The sequence below is a fragment of the Protopterus annectens genome, chromosome 3.part0 (genome assembly GCF_019279795.1).
Source record: "Protopterus annectens isolate FY-2018-M chromosome 3.part0, PAN1.0, whole genome shotgun sequence".
Taxonomy (NCBI): domain Eukaryota; kingdom Metazoa; phylum Chordata; order Ceratodontiformes; family Protopteridae; genus Protopterus; species Protopterus annectens.
Genome location: NC_056731.1, coordinates 1,103,229,866 through 1,103,246,352, shown reverse-complemented (window position 1 = coordinate 1,103,246,352; position 16,487 = coordinate 1,103,229,866). Strand labels below are relative to the sequence as shown.

The 16,487-nt window shown below is 43.2% G+C and overlaps 1 protein-coding gene across 4 annotated transcripts in view; it reads right to left on the bottom strand.

Moving 5' to 3' along the window:
• Positions 1-16,103, bottom strand: part of RIPK1 (receptor interacting serine/threonine kinase 1) — a 1,251,693-nt gene extending 1,235,590 nt beyond the window's left edge. For 3 of the 4 annotated variants that reach the window (XM_044065340.1, XM_044065337.1, XM_044065339.1), the window contains exon 1: positions 15,983-16,103. The gene's annotated coding sequence lies outside the window, so the exon portion shown is untranslated. Of the gene's footprint in view, positions 1-15,568; positions 15,677-15,982 lie in introns of those variants that run through there. The other variant, XM_044065338.1, reaches the window with a different exon arrangement.
• Positions 16,104-16,487: the final 384 nt, after the last annotated feature.

Below are 16,487 nucleotides of genomic sequence, written 5' to 3'. Positions count from 1 at the left end.
GGGCCTTGTTAACAAAGAGAGCAGTGGAAGTGCTGTGGCCAGGTCTGAATCCATGTTGTGTGGGAGTTAGAAGGTGGTTGTTTATCAGATAGGGTAAAAGTTATAGGCGGATACATTTTTAGAGAAGTTTAGAGACAGTGGATAAGATGGAGATAGGTCGGAAATTAGGGATACTGTTGTTGTTGCCCCCTTTGTAAAGGGGGATAATAAAGGCCTTTTTCCAGAGTTGCGGGTACATAGCCTTCTTTGACTGACCAAGTTATTAAAATGTACATGGGGAAGGCAATGGCTTCTGCAGCTGTCTTTAGAAAGTAGGAAGGAATTTGATCAGGGGTATTAGAGCATAGTTTCAGGTTATGAAGCAGTTTTTTATAGCAGATATAGGGATGGGGTTCACAGAGAAGGGAGGAGGTTGGGAGGTGGAAACACTAGAGGAGGAAGAGATGAGGGAAAGTACAGGTGGGGAAATAACATCGTCCTTCACCAACACCAACAATCCTAAGTTTGGTTATGGAATCAATGAAGAAAGAATTAAATTGGGTGGCTAAATCTATGTCGGAAGCATTTAGATCGGGGCACAGGTTTTCTTTTTTAACTGGGTTAAAAAGAGAGGAGATTCCATTCCAGAATTTTTTGGGCTTTGTCTTATGGTTATTTTGGAGTGTGGAGAAATAGAATTTGTGGTCTGAAATAAGTTTTTTTACTTTGTTTCAAAGTGTTTTGTTTTCATTAAGGTGCGTTTCTAAGCTTTGTCTCTGAGTTGCAGGATGGCTAAGGTATCTTTGGCTAACCAAGGGATGGAGTTACTTTTAATTTGTTTCATTTTTGGAGTGGCAAAGGAGCCCAGTAGGTTTAAGAATGTTGTACTGAAGCAGATAACAGCATTTTATAATGATAGAATTTTTAGTGGGATACAGTTTATTTGTTTTAGCGAGTTTGAGAAGGTATTGGGGTTAAAGTTTTTAGGGAGCGTGTGGAGATATAGGTGTGAGATAGTTGTATGGAGGAGGAATGGCGATCAGGGAAAGTGGTCACTGAGTGGGCTGGGAAGGGTACCACTATCAGAGAAGTAATGAGGGTGACAAGACAAGAATCCAGTCAAGGGCAATTCCAGAGGAATAGTCCTTGGAAGGTCTGGTTGTGGAATGATGAGCTGAGAGAAAAGTTGTAGAGGTTTATATTTAGGGAGTTTGAATGATAGTCCAGTTAATATTTACATTGCCTAGGATTATAGTCTCATTGGTGATATTGGTGGAGAACCAGGAGAGAATATCTTGGAGGATTGGGACATTATCTCCAGGAAGGATATATTCGGTGACTATACATACAAGTTTGTGTCTGTTTACCTGAAGTAGGGCTGGAATTAGTTCTGCATTCGCAAACTGGGGAATAGGTTTGGTGTAGGAAATAACTGAGTAGGAGGATAAGTAGAGGAAAGTGACTCCACCATCTTTTCTGTGTTATATCTTTTCTAAATGATACGGTAGTTGGGTAGCATTCATTTTAATATGGGGTTTCAGCCAAGTTTCATAGATAGCCAGGATATCTGGCTGATTGTGGAGAAGCCAAGCATGGAGGTTAGGGATTTTGATACATATACTTTGGGCATTTAGTGCTGAGAAAAGGAGAGATTTTTCAGTTGAGTGGGGAATATGGGGGGGTTGGATTGTGAGGGGGGGGTTAGGGTGAATGCTGCCAAAGAGAAGGCTGGTAATAAGTTGGCGAATATGGGAAAAGAGGTATTCAGATTGCTTACTATCTAGTTTATGGGTTTAAGCTGCGGGGTTGCAGCGGTTAGCGGCATCGCCTCACAGCAAGAGGTTCTCCCATTCGATTCTCGGCTGGAGCTCCTTTTGTGTAGAGTCTGCATGTCCTCCCCCCGGTCGAGTGATGTTAAAGACATGCAGGTAGATGTGAGCATGAATGGCCGTGCCATCGTTGAAGGTTGGGCTGGCAACTCAGCACCGTAAAAATTCACTGCCAATCATGAGCGGACCAGAGTTCCACTGTGGAGACCCCTAACTGGGAAAAGCCGAAAGTCTTTTGAAAGTCTTTTTAGTATCTAGTTTATGGGTTACATACTTTGTGGGAGTAGAGCTAATAAGGGTGGGAGGAAAATATTTGGGGATAGGTCTGAGTTTGTAGGGGAATAGTAAATAATTATTGAAGGAGTATAGATAGGGGGATATTTGAATAGTGCGTGTGTTGAATGGAGAGTGGACAAGTTGCATGGAAAAGGGGAGAGTGACTGGCACTTAGAGGTATTGTAAAAAGTTTAGATACGATAGGGTGAGAAAAAGAAGTATTTGAGTTATTAAAGATGCAGATTTTGTGAGCACAGTGTTTAAGATATAAGCTGTGGAGGTATATAGATTTAAGTGGGTGGGGGATGACCTATACGAATTATGGTTAGATTTTGCAGGATGGAGAGCGGTGGGATAAATTAGTAGGGGTGGGGTGGAGGAAGTAAATTATGGGCGGGGATGGGATGAGTCTATTGGGTGATGGAGGTGGTGTGTGTGGTTTTGTGTCGATAAGTGTAGAGGTACTGGGGGTGGGTGGAATTTGGGGCCAGGGGAGCAGAGTGAGCCCACAGGGTAAACGGAGCGGGTAGAGCCAAGGAGAAGGAAGAAGGCAAGTCAGCAAAGAATAAACAGTGAAGCGGAGAACAGGCTCAGAGGTAAAGAGATACAGGGATAAGGCAAGTGGTTCAATAAGTATGGAGGTAAAGAGAAGCTGAAAAATTCACTGGGGTTGGAAGCCAAAACCAGACCAGTAGTAGAATTAGCAGAAAAGCTACTATATGTTTTAATGTAAAATGGAGTGGTTGGCAATAGTTAGATGCTGCCACCTAGTGGCCTCACTGAGTAACTACATGGATAAGTCACAAGCAGTCAGAGTAGTGGGAAGGAGCTTATAGGTTCATGGGTAGGTACTAGGCTATCTGCCTGAGGGCATTTATAAGCCTAGCCAGAGTGTCTCGGCTTTTGCCGCCCCAAGATGATCAATTTCAACAATTGGCTTAAGTATTGGTGTCATTCAAAGTGGATCCAATGCCTGTCAGCCTGGGATGACATGCTCGACAAGCCACGATGCTTCGCTAGGGACGGCTTGCGCCTGTCACCCCTGGGCTTTCAGATATTGGCAAAGGCTCTTGCTACCCACATAGTGCCTTTTTTAGGCAAGGCTCAAAAGACAAACCCACCTCCATAGGTATCACAAGGGATAAGAAACTAAGAGTAATGCTACTCAATGCCAGAAGTCTAAACCTCAAGATGCATGCACTCAAAACTCTCCTTAGCATGGAGAACATCGATATCTGTGCAGTAACAGAAACCTGGTTCAAAACTCCCGAGAGCATCCCAGCACTAGCAGGTTATACCTCATACCAAGCTTTTCGGCCCCAAAACTTGGACTGAACCACAAAAGGAGGGGGAGTATCAATATTCGTCAAAGATACCCACACCTCCAGGTTGGTGGCACAGCACGAGGCATCAGAGACTATCCATGTGCAACTAACAGTGGGTAAAACTGCCTTCCAGTTTATAGCCTGCTACAGACCACCCTCCCAAACCCAGAAACCCCACTCGGCCTTCCTGAGAACACTGGAAAATATAAAGGTCTCTCCAAACACCATTATATTGGGTGACCAACTACCCAAACATAGACTGGGAGCATTTCTCTAGCTCCAACACCCTAGCCCAAAGGTTCCTAGAATTGATAGACTCAAATGCTATGGAACAACTTGTTACCACTCCCACAAGAGGGGGAAACATACTGGACCTGATCATCACCAACATGGGGACTCTATGCTCCAGACCAGAAGTGTATCCCTCACTGGTAAGATCAGACTATAAACTAATCTCACTGGATATTCACATCCCGACTCCACCCCTTGCCCTGAAAACCACAGTGAAAAACTTCTCTAAAGCAAATTTCACACTCCTCAAAACCGAGGTGGAATCCTTCAAATCCCCCGGGCCTGTGGAAAATACGGCCCAGACCACAGAATCCTTTATAAACGCATTCTATGAACACCTTCAGGAATGCATGGATCATGCAATCCCAAATAAAACCAAGACCCAATCCTCCAAAGGCAGACAACCTGTCTGGAGGACCCCAGCCATAAACAAACTATACAATAGAAGGAGGAAGCTACTACATGATAGAGCAAAATCCCAAAAAGGGAAGGCATCTCTGATCAGTATTAGCAAAAAACTACGGGCACTCATAAAATAGTCTAAGGCCAGCTTCGAGAGAAAAATTGCACAGGACACCAAGGATAATCACAAGGCTTTCTTTAGTTATGTTAGGAACCTGGGTGGGAATTCCCAGATATGCCCAGAATTAGGCCAAAATGACAAAAAATACACCGAACCCACAGACATTGCCAACATCCTAGCTGACAGGTTCAGTGCAAACTCCCCCCCCTCCCCACCAAAAGGGCAAATATCTATCCCAGCAGAGTGCTGCCCCCCTGACATCTCAGATGCTTAGGTAAGAGCTTCCCTCTCCAAAGCAAAAAACGCAGCATCAATGGGACCAGACAGTGTCCCGGGCTGCATCCTACATGAACTCCAAGAAGAGCTAAACCCAAACATAAAACTACTGTTCAATCTCAGCCTTACTACAGGATATGTAACCAAAGAGTGGTGTACAGCAACAGTGGTCCCTCTCCACAAAGGTGGTGCCTCAACGGATCCTGGAAACTATCGCCCCATAAGCCTGACTAGCTTGGTCTGCAAAGCTATGGAAAGGATCATCATGGACCTCATAAATAAAGATATTGGGGACCTACAGACACTGGATCCTACCCAGTTTGGCTTTGTTAAGGGCAGATCCTGCCTCTTAAACCTGGTTGATTTCTTTGAAACAGTCACCAAGGCCATTGACGAGGGGAAGGTGGCCCACACAGCCTTCCTGGACCTCGCAAAAGCCTTCGATACAATACCCCACTCGGGCATTGTAGATAAGCTCACCAGCTTAAATATAACCCCCTATATCACTAGATGGGTTGCAAACTGGCTCAAGGACAAAACCCACATGGTTAGAATTGCTGGAGCCATGTCAGACTCCAAACCAGTTACAAGTGGCGTCCCACAAGGCTCAGTCCTGGGACCTCTCTTGCTTTATATATTTATTTTAGGTACAGGCAGGCAAACGGAAGGAGGGCTGTGGCTGGCCAATGACTGACTGCTGACTGGGCCATAATCGACACTCTCCAGCCGACACGACACTCCTCCGTTTTAAATATAACCCCCTATATCACTAGATGGGTTGCAAACTGGCTCAAGGACAGAACCCACATGGTTAGAATTGCTGGAGCCATGTCAGACTCCAAACCAGTTACAAGTGGCGTCCCACAAGGCTCAGTCCTGGGACCTCTCTTGTTCGGTATATATTTCTCGGAGGTACAGGCCAACACAGAAGGACTGTGGCTGACCCAAGTTCGCAGATGACTGCAAACTGGGCACCATAATCGACTCTCCAGCCGACACAAGCATCCTCCAAAAGGGCCTCATAGAAACAGACAACTGGTGCCAGAGCCATGGTCTCAAGCTAAATGCCAAAAAGTGTATAGTCATCCCCTTTGGCAAAAACAAAGTGCCCACAAATTACCACATAGGTGGTAATCCATTAAGTACAGAAGAATTAATTAGGGACCTGGGGACCCAAGTTGATAGCAATCTCTCATTTGACAACCACGTGGCCAAAGTGGTTAGAAAAACATTTTATATAGCCCACCTAATCATGAAGGGATTCACATCTAGATCAGGGAGGTCATCGTGCCTCTTTACTCATCCCTCATCAGGCCCATAATTGAGTACAATGCCCCTTTTGGGATGTATCTTACCAGACACCTGCAGCAACTGGAAAGACCCCAAAAGTACCTCACCAAGAGGATCAAAGGGCTCAAACAGATGCCATATGCTCCCCGGTTAAAGAAACTCCAGCTCTACTCAGTGGCATACCGCCTGCTCAGAGGTGATCTGTGCCTGACGTATAAAGCCATGTCCAACCCGGAATTAATGGGCATGCTGCACCTCAGAAAATCCAAATCTCATCGAGCTACGTGCTCAAGAGACTTGAACCTCAGCACTGAAATAAATAGGACATGCTGGAGGGACAGATTCATAACCCAGAGGCTCCCTTCACTCTGGAATAAAATCCCAGTCCAGGTTAGGCAGAGTCCCTCATTGACTCTCTTCAAGAGGAATCTTGATGAGTGGGTGGGAGATCATAGGTTTACCCCGGGTGTCACTTCTGTGTCACTGTTAGACAGAGGCACAGTATACTAACCTCGAAAAAGGGCATAGCAAAATTAATTTAAAATGGGTGGCGAAAGCCAAACACACTCTGGCTAGGCTTATAAATGCCCTAGGGCAGATAGCCTAGCATGAACCTATGAACCATTGATTAATTAACTGAGCCTCTGTCAAGCAGAGCCAATGAAGTGATCCCAGGGGTGTATTTTCGGTTACCCATCCACTCGACAACGCTTCTCTTGAAGAGTGTTAGTGAGGGGCTCTGCCTAATGTAGTTAGGAATTTTGTTCCAAAGCATGGGGAGTCTCTGTGACAGGAATCTATCCCTCCAGCATGTTCTATTTATTGTTGTGGTGAGGTTTAGCTCACTAGAGCGCATGGCTCGCAGTGACTTGGATTTCTTTTGGTGGAGCATGTCCATCAATTCTGAGTTGGACATGGCTTTGTAAGTCAGGCAGAGATCACCTCTGAGTAAGTGATATGCCACTGAGTACAGCCAGAGTTTTTTTCAGTCAGGCTGCATAGGACATATGTATGAGGCCAGTAATCCTCTTGGTGAGGTGCTTTTGTGGTCTTTCCAGCTGTTGGAAGTGTCTTGTGAGGTACATCCCAAATGGGGCATTGTACTCTATGATAGGTCTGATGAGTGACGAGTAGAGGGGGACTATAACCTCTATTTCTAGATGCGAACCCCTTAGTAATTAAGATGGGCCACACAGAAGGATTTCCTAACTACTTTGGCAATATGATTGTCAAAGGAGAGATTACTATCTACCTGGATCCCAAGATCTCTTATTACTTCTGCTGTATTAAGGGGGCTGCCACCTATGTGGTAATTTGTGAGTGTTTTGTTTTTCCCAAACGGGATGACTATGCATTGTTTGGCATTTAGCTTGAGGCCATGACTTTGACACCAGGTGTCTGTCTCAGTAAGGCCTTTTTGAAGGATGTCCGTGACCACCGGAGAGTCAATTATGGCTCCCAGTTTGCAGTCATCGGCGAACTTGGTTAGCCATAGTCCTCCTGTGTTTGCCTGTACTTCTGAGAAATATATGCCGAACAGTAGGGGTCCCAGAACAGAGCCTTGCGGGACACCACTTGTGACTGGTTTAGAGTTGGACCTGGAGCCTGCTGCTATTCTTACCTTGCGAGTTCCGTCTGTAAGCCAGTTGGCAACCCATCCTGTGACGTAGGGGTTTATGTTCAGGCTGGTGAGTTTTTCTATAATACCAGAGTGAGGAATGGTGTCGAATGCCTTGGCAAGACCAGGGTAGGCTGTGTGAACCACCTTTCCCTCGTCTATGGCCTTGGTGACTGTCTCGAAGAAGTCAACCAGGTTTAGTAGGCATGATCTACCCTTAAAGCCGAACTGGGTCGGTTCAAGTACTGGGTCGGTTCAAGTGTTTGGAGGTTCCCAATGTCTTTGTTAAGGAGTTCCATGATGATGCGCTCCATAGCCTTGCAGACCAGGCTAGTCAGGCTTATGGGACGATAGTTACCAGGGTCAATTGTGGCCCCTCCTTTGAGGGGCGGAATAACCGTTGCTGTGCGCCATTCTATGGGCACGTAGCCTGTGGAGAGGCTGAGGTTGAACAGCGCGTTTAGATGGGGGGTTAGTTCGTGCAAGACGCAGCCTGGGACACCATCTGGCCCCATTGATGTTGTGTTTTTGGCTTTTGAAAGGGCTGTTTTCACCTGTTCTTCTGTGATTTCCGGGACACTACACTTTTCCGGTATTGTTGTGGGCCCTTTTGAAGGTGAGAGGGAGGTGATGTTTGCACTGAATCTATCTGCCAGGATGTTGGCAATATCAGTAGGTTCAGTATATTTTGTGCTATTTTGCACTAGCTCAGAGCATATCTGTGAGTTGCCACTCAGATTCTTGACATAGCTAAAGAAGGCTTTGTGGTTATCTTTCGAATCCTTGGCTATTTTTCTTTTGAAGTTAGCCTTGGATTATTTTATGAGGGACCTTAGTTTCTTACTGATACTGATCAGGGATGTCTTTCCTTCTTGGGATTTGCTTTTTTTCTGAACTAGTTTCCTCCTTCTGTTGTACAACCTGTTTATGGCAGGGGTCCACCAGACTGGTTTCCTTCTCTTAGGGGAGTGAGTCTTGGTCTTGCTAGGGATGGCACAATCCATGCATCCTTGTAGGTGCTTATAGAGTGCAATTGTAAAGGATTCTGCATCTTGGGCAGTATTATCCTTTAGCGTGGGGACTGTGACACTTACCACCTCTGCCTTAAGTAAGGTGAAGTTTGCTTTAGAAAAGTTTTTCACTGTGGTTTCCTTGGTTGGGGGGTGGTGGTGGGATGTGGACATCCAGGGTGATTAATTTATGGTCTGATCTAACCAGTGACAGGTTGACCTCCGGTACGGAACACCTGTCGCCCATGTTGGTGATGACCAGGTCCAACATGTTGTGGCTTCTGGTAGGGGAGTTTACCAGCTGATCCAGGGCATTTGAGTTGATAAATTCCAGGAAGCGCTGAGCCTGGGAGTTTGTACTCAAGTAGTTTTCCCAGTTAATGGTAGGGTAATTGAAATCGCCCAATATCAGGGTGTTCGGTAGGACCTTCATGTTTTCCTGTGTCTCCAGAAAGGCGGAGTGGTGGTCCTGGGTCATGCAGGGTGATCTGTAGCACGCCACAATTTGCATTTCAGATTTGCCCGATGTTAGTTGCACATGGATGATCTCAGAGGTATCATGCTGCACCACTAACCTGGAGGTGTGAGTATCCTTGATGAATATGGATACACCCCCTCCTTTTGTGTTTCGGTCCGTGTTCTGTGGTTGAAATGTGTGGTATGAGTTGTAGCCCAGTAGTGCTGGAGTGCTCTCTGGATCCTTGAACCAGGTTTCAATTACTGCACAGATGTCAACGTTCTCCATACTTAGGAGTGCTTTGAGCGCATGTATTTTGAGATTTAAACTCCTGGCGTTGAGTAACATAACCCTCATTTTTTACTAGTGCTGTTTACGGTGGTGGGTTTGAATTTTGAGCCTTGCCTAAAAAAGGCACTATGGGGGCAGCAAGAGCCTTGGCCAGTATTCGAAAGCCAGATTGGAATAGATCCAGTTTGGAATAGATTCCAACTCTGCAGCCCACAGCAAATCTATCAGCTTTACAGCAGTTCACAGAAATGCCAGAGAGCAAGTCCACAGTAGGCTGCTAGTGAATGCACACGGGTTTAATATACAACATTAGCAAGGTATAAGACAAAGGTCACAGTAGGGTACATACACGTTGTACTCTATTCTTGGGGGAAGGCAGAAAAGTGGCAGTAAGCACTGCAGGATCCCCTTAGGTAACTCTTTTCATGGGCAGGAGACCAGGGTACCGTATAGAACAGTGAGAGACACCTGGGGTGGTTTACATACAGCAAAGGCAAACTGTAAAGAAAGGAATAAATAACACTTATTAGCAAGGTAACAATATATCAGCTACTAGAATGGGAAAGAGGTCTTAAGTTAGATAGTTCTATTCGAATGCAAGTAGATGGCCTGGGGGTAGGCTTAAAGTGGGTGTGTATGTAACAGGAACACTAGGGTCTAGGTAGACTATGAGGTGGGATAGCAACACTAAATTAGTCATGTAACAACAGTGCAATGCAACAGCAAGACAGCAGGATGACAACCGCAGTTTCACATACCACTGGCATAAATCCAGTAGAGAGGTTAAGATTGTAGTAGACGCTGCATGTTAATGAAGTAAAGATAACACAGTGGTGTTTCCCCATCTACCTTAAAAAGAGAGGAATTTAAGGAACGGGCAGTAGAAATTATTCTTTAGTTATTGGGAAAGACAGAAAATACTCCAGAAGTTACAGCTACTAAACTGGGATAAAATGAAACTGGAGTTTAAAAATAGGGTAGAAATAAAAGAAAAAAAAGAGATGTGGTTAAAAGTAACAAGGATTATTAAGAGGAGCTGACAAAGGTTAAAGTATTACAGAATAAGGGGAATCTCACTGAACAAGAAGGGTTACAGCTGAAGAGTGCTAAAGAAAAAAAATGGAGCACCTGGGTAAAATGCATGAGAGTGTAGAAAGACTGTGGTTAAGCAACTATAATAACTCTACAGCACAAAAACTTTTGGAGCAATGACTTAGGCAACAAAAAGTACAAAGGCTTGTTGCCAAACTTAGGGAACCTACAGCAAATAAAATCACCAGAGATCCTGTACAGGTATTAGCGATACTTCTAAAAGATTTTATTTGACAATGTTTTAAAAGGAGGGGAAGTGCCAACACCTTGGAAGAAACCTCTGGTGACTGTGTTACGCAAAGATGGTAAAGAACAGTTAGACCCAGCTTCATATAGACCTATTTCAATTTTAACAAGTATTTATGGCTATACTAAAATAATGGCAAAAGTGTTGCCAAAACTGATAGACATGGATTACTGTGGTTTTGTGGAGGTAATGCAAACATCTGACAATACTAATAAAACAATGATGATCCAGAGAGAAAGCAGAACGTAATAAAATATTGCTGTTGCTGGTGGGTCTTGATGCAGCATTCGACAGAGTATGCTGGGATGAAAACATCTACATTCCCTAATACAATATAAGGTTAAACAGGAGGCTATATGAATGTATGACCCCAGCCTGACAGCAAAGAGGGTAAAGTCAGGATTACCAACTGGTAAACCTGGTTTGAAACCTGGCTGGGGAACAACTGGGCAGCAGCAGTATCTTTGTAGAAGAAAGGCCTGGCAATCTACTTCTGTGACATTCCACGAATACCCTATGGGGTCTTCCCATACGGTCATCATGAGTCAAGTTAGACTCATGGGAGATTATTTACAAATATATTAAAGCCAAATGCTCTCTCATTTCTCATAACAAAATCTGTTAAAACAAGTTTATGAAAAATGTGAAACTATAACCTCAGAAATTATATGATTGTGATAAGATGTTGATTTTGGATACTTGTCTGACAAATTATGAGTTCAACAAAGCTGTGTTAAAATAATATGGAAATATCTTTGAGTAAGACATTGGGAATTGTAGTAGGTAGGTAGGTAACTGCTACCATTCCATCACCCCCATGGAAACTCCTGTAGATGTTTGTGCCCCTCCCCCCATACACACCTACAAAAAAAAAGAAAGAAAGAAAGCGTACAAAATAAACTCTCAGGATGCCAGAAATGATCTTGTTAACTAAACAAGGAACTTCAGACCCTGATGAAATCTACCAAAGATAGATAGGAGGTTAAAAAAGCCATTAGGGGAAAGGCAACCACAGTGTTATTTATCTACATTAAAAATCTCAGAAACAATGCTCAGCGCTGTGCAGAGCTAATCGTAAATGATACCAAATCATTCACGGTCTCAGCAAGACATAGCCAATTCACTAGCAGACAAATTTAATGCCTCCCCCCCTCCAGTATTCTCAGATCACATACCCATACCTACACACCCTCATATCTTCTAAGAACAAGTTCTCAGGGTGCTATTTAAGGCAAAGAACATTACATCACTGGGAAAAAATAACATGCCCAGATGCCTAGTGATCAGTCTGAAACAAGACTTTTCTGATCCTTGTAGAAATTATTCAATATCAGCCTCAAAAAAGGCATTGTGCCAGGTGATATGGAGGACAAAACAGTCATTCCCTTGCACAAAGGTGAGGCTCCAACAGATCCATAAGCCTGATCAGTCTCTTCTTTAAGGCTATGAAAAGGATCATTAAGAATTAATATAAAAGGATATTGGTAACCTACAGACTCTTGACTCAACCCAGTTCAGATTCTTCAGGGGCAGGTCCTTGAAAAGAATGGCAAAAAGGGGAATGACTGTGATGATGATGATGATGATAAAGTTTCCTCAACGCAGACGCCTGTAAGATAAATCCAGTTTCTCCCTGGAAGGTCCCACTGGCAAGTATAGTGAATGCTACAAATTGCCCTTCATCTACATGTGGACACCTGCCTAACATTCCTCCAGTTTCTGCCTGTGGGCCATACACACCCTCCTATGTCAGTATAATATCCCTGCCCATTCTAATTCTATCCAAAAATTTCTGCTCAGCAAAGCTGAGTTGAGTAATCCTTTGTCTATATCTCCAGTCGAGTTTTGGTGCAATTGAAATGAGCAACTTGTACCAGGACACATCCTGACTGGCAGCAAAAACATGCATTTTTACAGAATACACAACAGTTAGAAAAGATGCGGATTCACTTTTTATAACCTTATGCACACAGCATATTTGGGTAACAAAAAGTGACTAACTGACATTACAACTCATCATTCCCTCATTTGCTAACCTCTTCTTAAACTAGTTGAAGCAGCTGCACCTTATTATCTACCGTCTCGGACTCATGCCAGTTGTTCAAGGTCCAACCATATCCCCTTTGTACTTACAATATCTGTGAATACCAACCTAAACTGGATCTAGTGGAGAAATGGATCCACAACGAAAACCCAAATGTAGTGAATAACTGAAATGGGCTTAAAAGCATGAACATACCTAAATACATAATATTAGAACATAACTGGAAAAAAATACAGGCTTACAAGTAAGGAAATCTGTAAATTGTATGCTATAAATTCATACTATGGCAGAGAAAGATGCTTCAGACTGCCTTACTACTACTCAGATCGTAGTCTATGATTATGCCATGCTCATAATTATTGTAACCTACTTCCTTCTTCCAGTCTCAATTACTTGAAGCAATTATAAATGCTGTATACTCAATTAGCTTATTAAAAACCTTTTATTAAAAGAAGACTTGAACCTTAACTGGACAGGACCTCAAGAGATCTACTCTACATTGAAATGCAGTAACTAACACAATTACTGTGCCTACAAGAGTTGCTCTAAGCGAAATTTTAACATTCTCCACAGCTGCATTTTCAGTATTGTCTTTACAGATGTAATTGCAGTTCACATAACCACTGGGTGTCTTAAATTATAAGACTCCAAGGAAATGTCTTCACTACCAGAATTAGAATCTGTGGACTGAAACACGTTACTTCTAATCTCGCGGTAACTGGAGCCACAGAGAAGTCCCTCCCAAATCACAATCCTTACACAAAACTAAAACACATTACTTTCCACCAAAGATGCAGATATTTAAAAGTGATAAAACATCCACAGCTGACTCAATATTAAAACACTGCAAAAATTCACAGATAACACATTAAGATACAGCATTGCACAATGAATACCAATTACAACAGAAAAAAATGTAGGTTAGCTACAAAGGCTGCCACGTCTGAATACTAAAAAGACAATTTGCATTATTTGGTCATCAGAATACATTTTAGAAAAGAGTTAAAACATCCAGCACTTACTGTTTATAACTCAAAAAAAATCACAAGCTAATAGAGTAATAAGAAATGGAAACTCACTGGGTCATTACATTTCAAATTCACGATCACCTCTCAATGACTGATTCTCTTTCAATGTTACTGACCTTCTAATACAGTACACAAAAAACAGAATAATTCAATAAGAATGTCCCGTACTTGTGAGGGAAGATCATTTTGCCTGGCAATCACGGGAATTGGAGGAGCCAAGCTGTGAGCTTCAGACTGTGCAGGATGGGGTGAATCAGATTCTGCAGATGGGAGATCAACTCCGAGGTTGAACAAAGAATCCATGGTTGATCTAGCAGGTGAGGCCACAGAAAGGGGAACCAAATCTGATGAGGCCAATATGGAGCAATAAGGATCACTTTGCTCTTCAATAGATGGGCTTTCTTCAGAAACTGGGGAATGAGGGGAGTGGGTGGGAAGGCATAAAGAAGACCCGAGGGCCAATCGTGGACTAGAGCGTCCCTGGGTGACTGTCCCGGAGGGGGAATCAGGGCAAAGTTGTTGCTGCATTTGAATTTGGTTGGGGATGCAGAGGTCGCAGCACGGATGGCCCCAACAGTGGAAGATCTCCATCGTTATGACAGCATTCAGGGACCACTCGTGAGGTTGAAGAATGCACCTGCTGAGTCTGTTTGCTATCACGTTGGAACTCCCGGGAATGTGCTTTGCTAGAAGAAAGCGGTTGGTAGCCATCGTCCATTGCTATCTCCTCATGGCCTCTCGACAGAGGGGGTAGGATTTGGTTCTGCCCCGTTTGCTGATGTACCAGACTACCGCCACGTTGTCGGATTGTATCGCAATTGTCCCTGATGGCAACAAGGGATGGAATGCCTGCAATGCCAGAAGCACCGCTCTCGGCTCTAAAACATTTATATGCAGATGGGCCTCCACTTCGGACCAAGTGCCTTGGACTGCCTGACCCTGACATAGCCCTCCCCACCTTATCAGGGAGGCATCCGTGGTCACTGAAGCCTTGGGTTGCTGAGGGGAGTAGAGGCGAGACCATTGTGATGGGTTGTGGTTCAACCACCACTTTAGATCTTGTTTGCATCTCTGAGTTATGTGAATCTTGGCTGAAAGGGGAAGCTGAAAAGGATAAAAAGGGTGAAAGTGACTAAAAAATTTTTTAGAAAACTGAAAGAAAAGGGAGTCGCTAAATGTGATAAGGTAAGAGAGATCAGAAAATCAACTTTTCTGAGAGAAAAAGTCCTTATTTTGAAATAAAAGGACAAAAAAATCTTAGCTCAAGAGCAACAGCCTGACACGACCTGATGGCGACACGGCAAACAAAATCTGGGGTAACAGGGAGATGGGGATTATGGGTAAGAGATTGCTTAGCTCGAGAGTTTATCGCTGGCGCGGGCTTGGTATATGGCCGGCTTGGTTCCGATATCGGAACCGTAACCCATACGTAAGGAAGTGGACGAGGATTAACAATATCAGACTTATGTGGCCGCATGACACTAGCAGTACAACTGGAAATAGATGCAGGAAAGCCACTTCCTCAAAGTATTACTTGTCTGACTTTCACTTGGGTGTTAACAAGCAAGGGCATAGCTCTCAACTAATATTTTTTGTCCATTCCTCAGGGTCAAATTGAGAAATAATCGTGGCAATCAGAGACACTTTTAAAATTATTAGTACAATTATCTTGAAGCATTGACATAATCAAATAATATGAATCAATATCAGTTTTCTGAAGTAAAAGTCCAAATATAATTATTATCATTATTTCTTAAGTGCAATTCTCCACTTTTTCTCCAATCATCACCAGTTTTAGAGGGGATTAAGACAAACAGAGCTAAAATTTGAGTCAGGGACAGTTAAAAAGTATGAGGAGGGGAGAAAGAAACATTATAGTCAAAAAAAGTCTCACGACAATCGGAGGTGAGCTTCTTCTCTTTACTAAAATTACAAAACGAACTCCACTCAGCAAATATTCTGCTTCTATCAGGTCAATAGAAGTTAACTCACCCCTAACAACGTTCCATGTAATCAGAAAATGCTAAACATTATACTGTGTTGCCAATCGTAAATATTTAATAAACGACCTGAAGAAACAAAAGACAATACATGCAGCTAAAGAAACTTGTTGACAACCAAAGGAAACCCGGAACCAATCCGCTACACTACTACAATAACAGTTTCGGTTTCAGAACAGAAAGTGCACAAAACCTTCGCTGCAATCTTTATCAGAAACCCATACTAAATAAACTGCAGATCCAGACACTATCCTCAAGACCACTGAAGTACTGGCATACAGGCTAATGCCTACAAATAAGAAAGAAAACTAACATAATTGTCAGGTTTACTACATTTCAATCCAGCTGCGTTGACCCAGTGTTCTAACACAGCAGGCAGTAAGAACGAAGTGGAACTTGAACGTACCTTTAGCTACTTCTTGGCCCATAACTTCCCACCCTTTATGCATCAACTTTACTTGGTTCTCAGCTTACTCACTGTCAGACAGCAAAGCGCACGTTTCCAGTACTAAGGGAATTACAGAAGGAAGCAGCATTCAAACGTCACGCACTGGAAAGTCCCACCTCTATATATTTTTTCTGTAGTGTCTTTGAATGAGGAAGTCGTACAGTACAGACGATTTATATATTTGAAAGCCGCAGTCATCACAGCTATGTATGTCTGCATTATTAATTGCATCTCTACTAACACTATAAATTTATAAGGACAGGTAAACAAATACAATTAATTGTCAAACAAGGTTTTGTTCTTCAGAAGGGTTAAGGTATGTTACAGCCATGACAACATGGTTTGTGCACACCTAACAACTGTTCAGAATTTCGCAGAAGATCCAGATTTTTTACCCGAGATTTTTGGTCTCCTACATAAACGTGGTGGCTTTCAGGCAAATCAGCGAGGACTGAAGTTACTA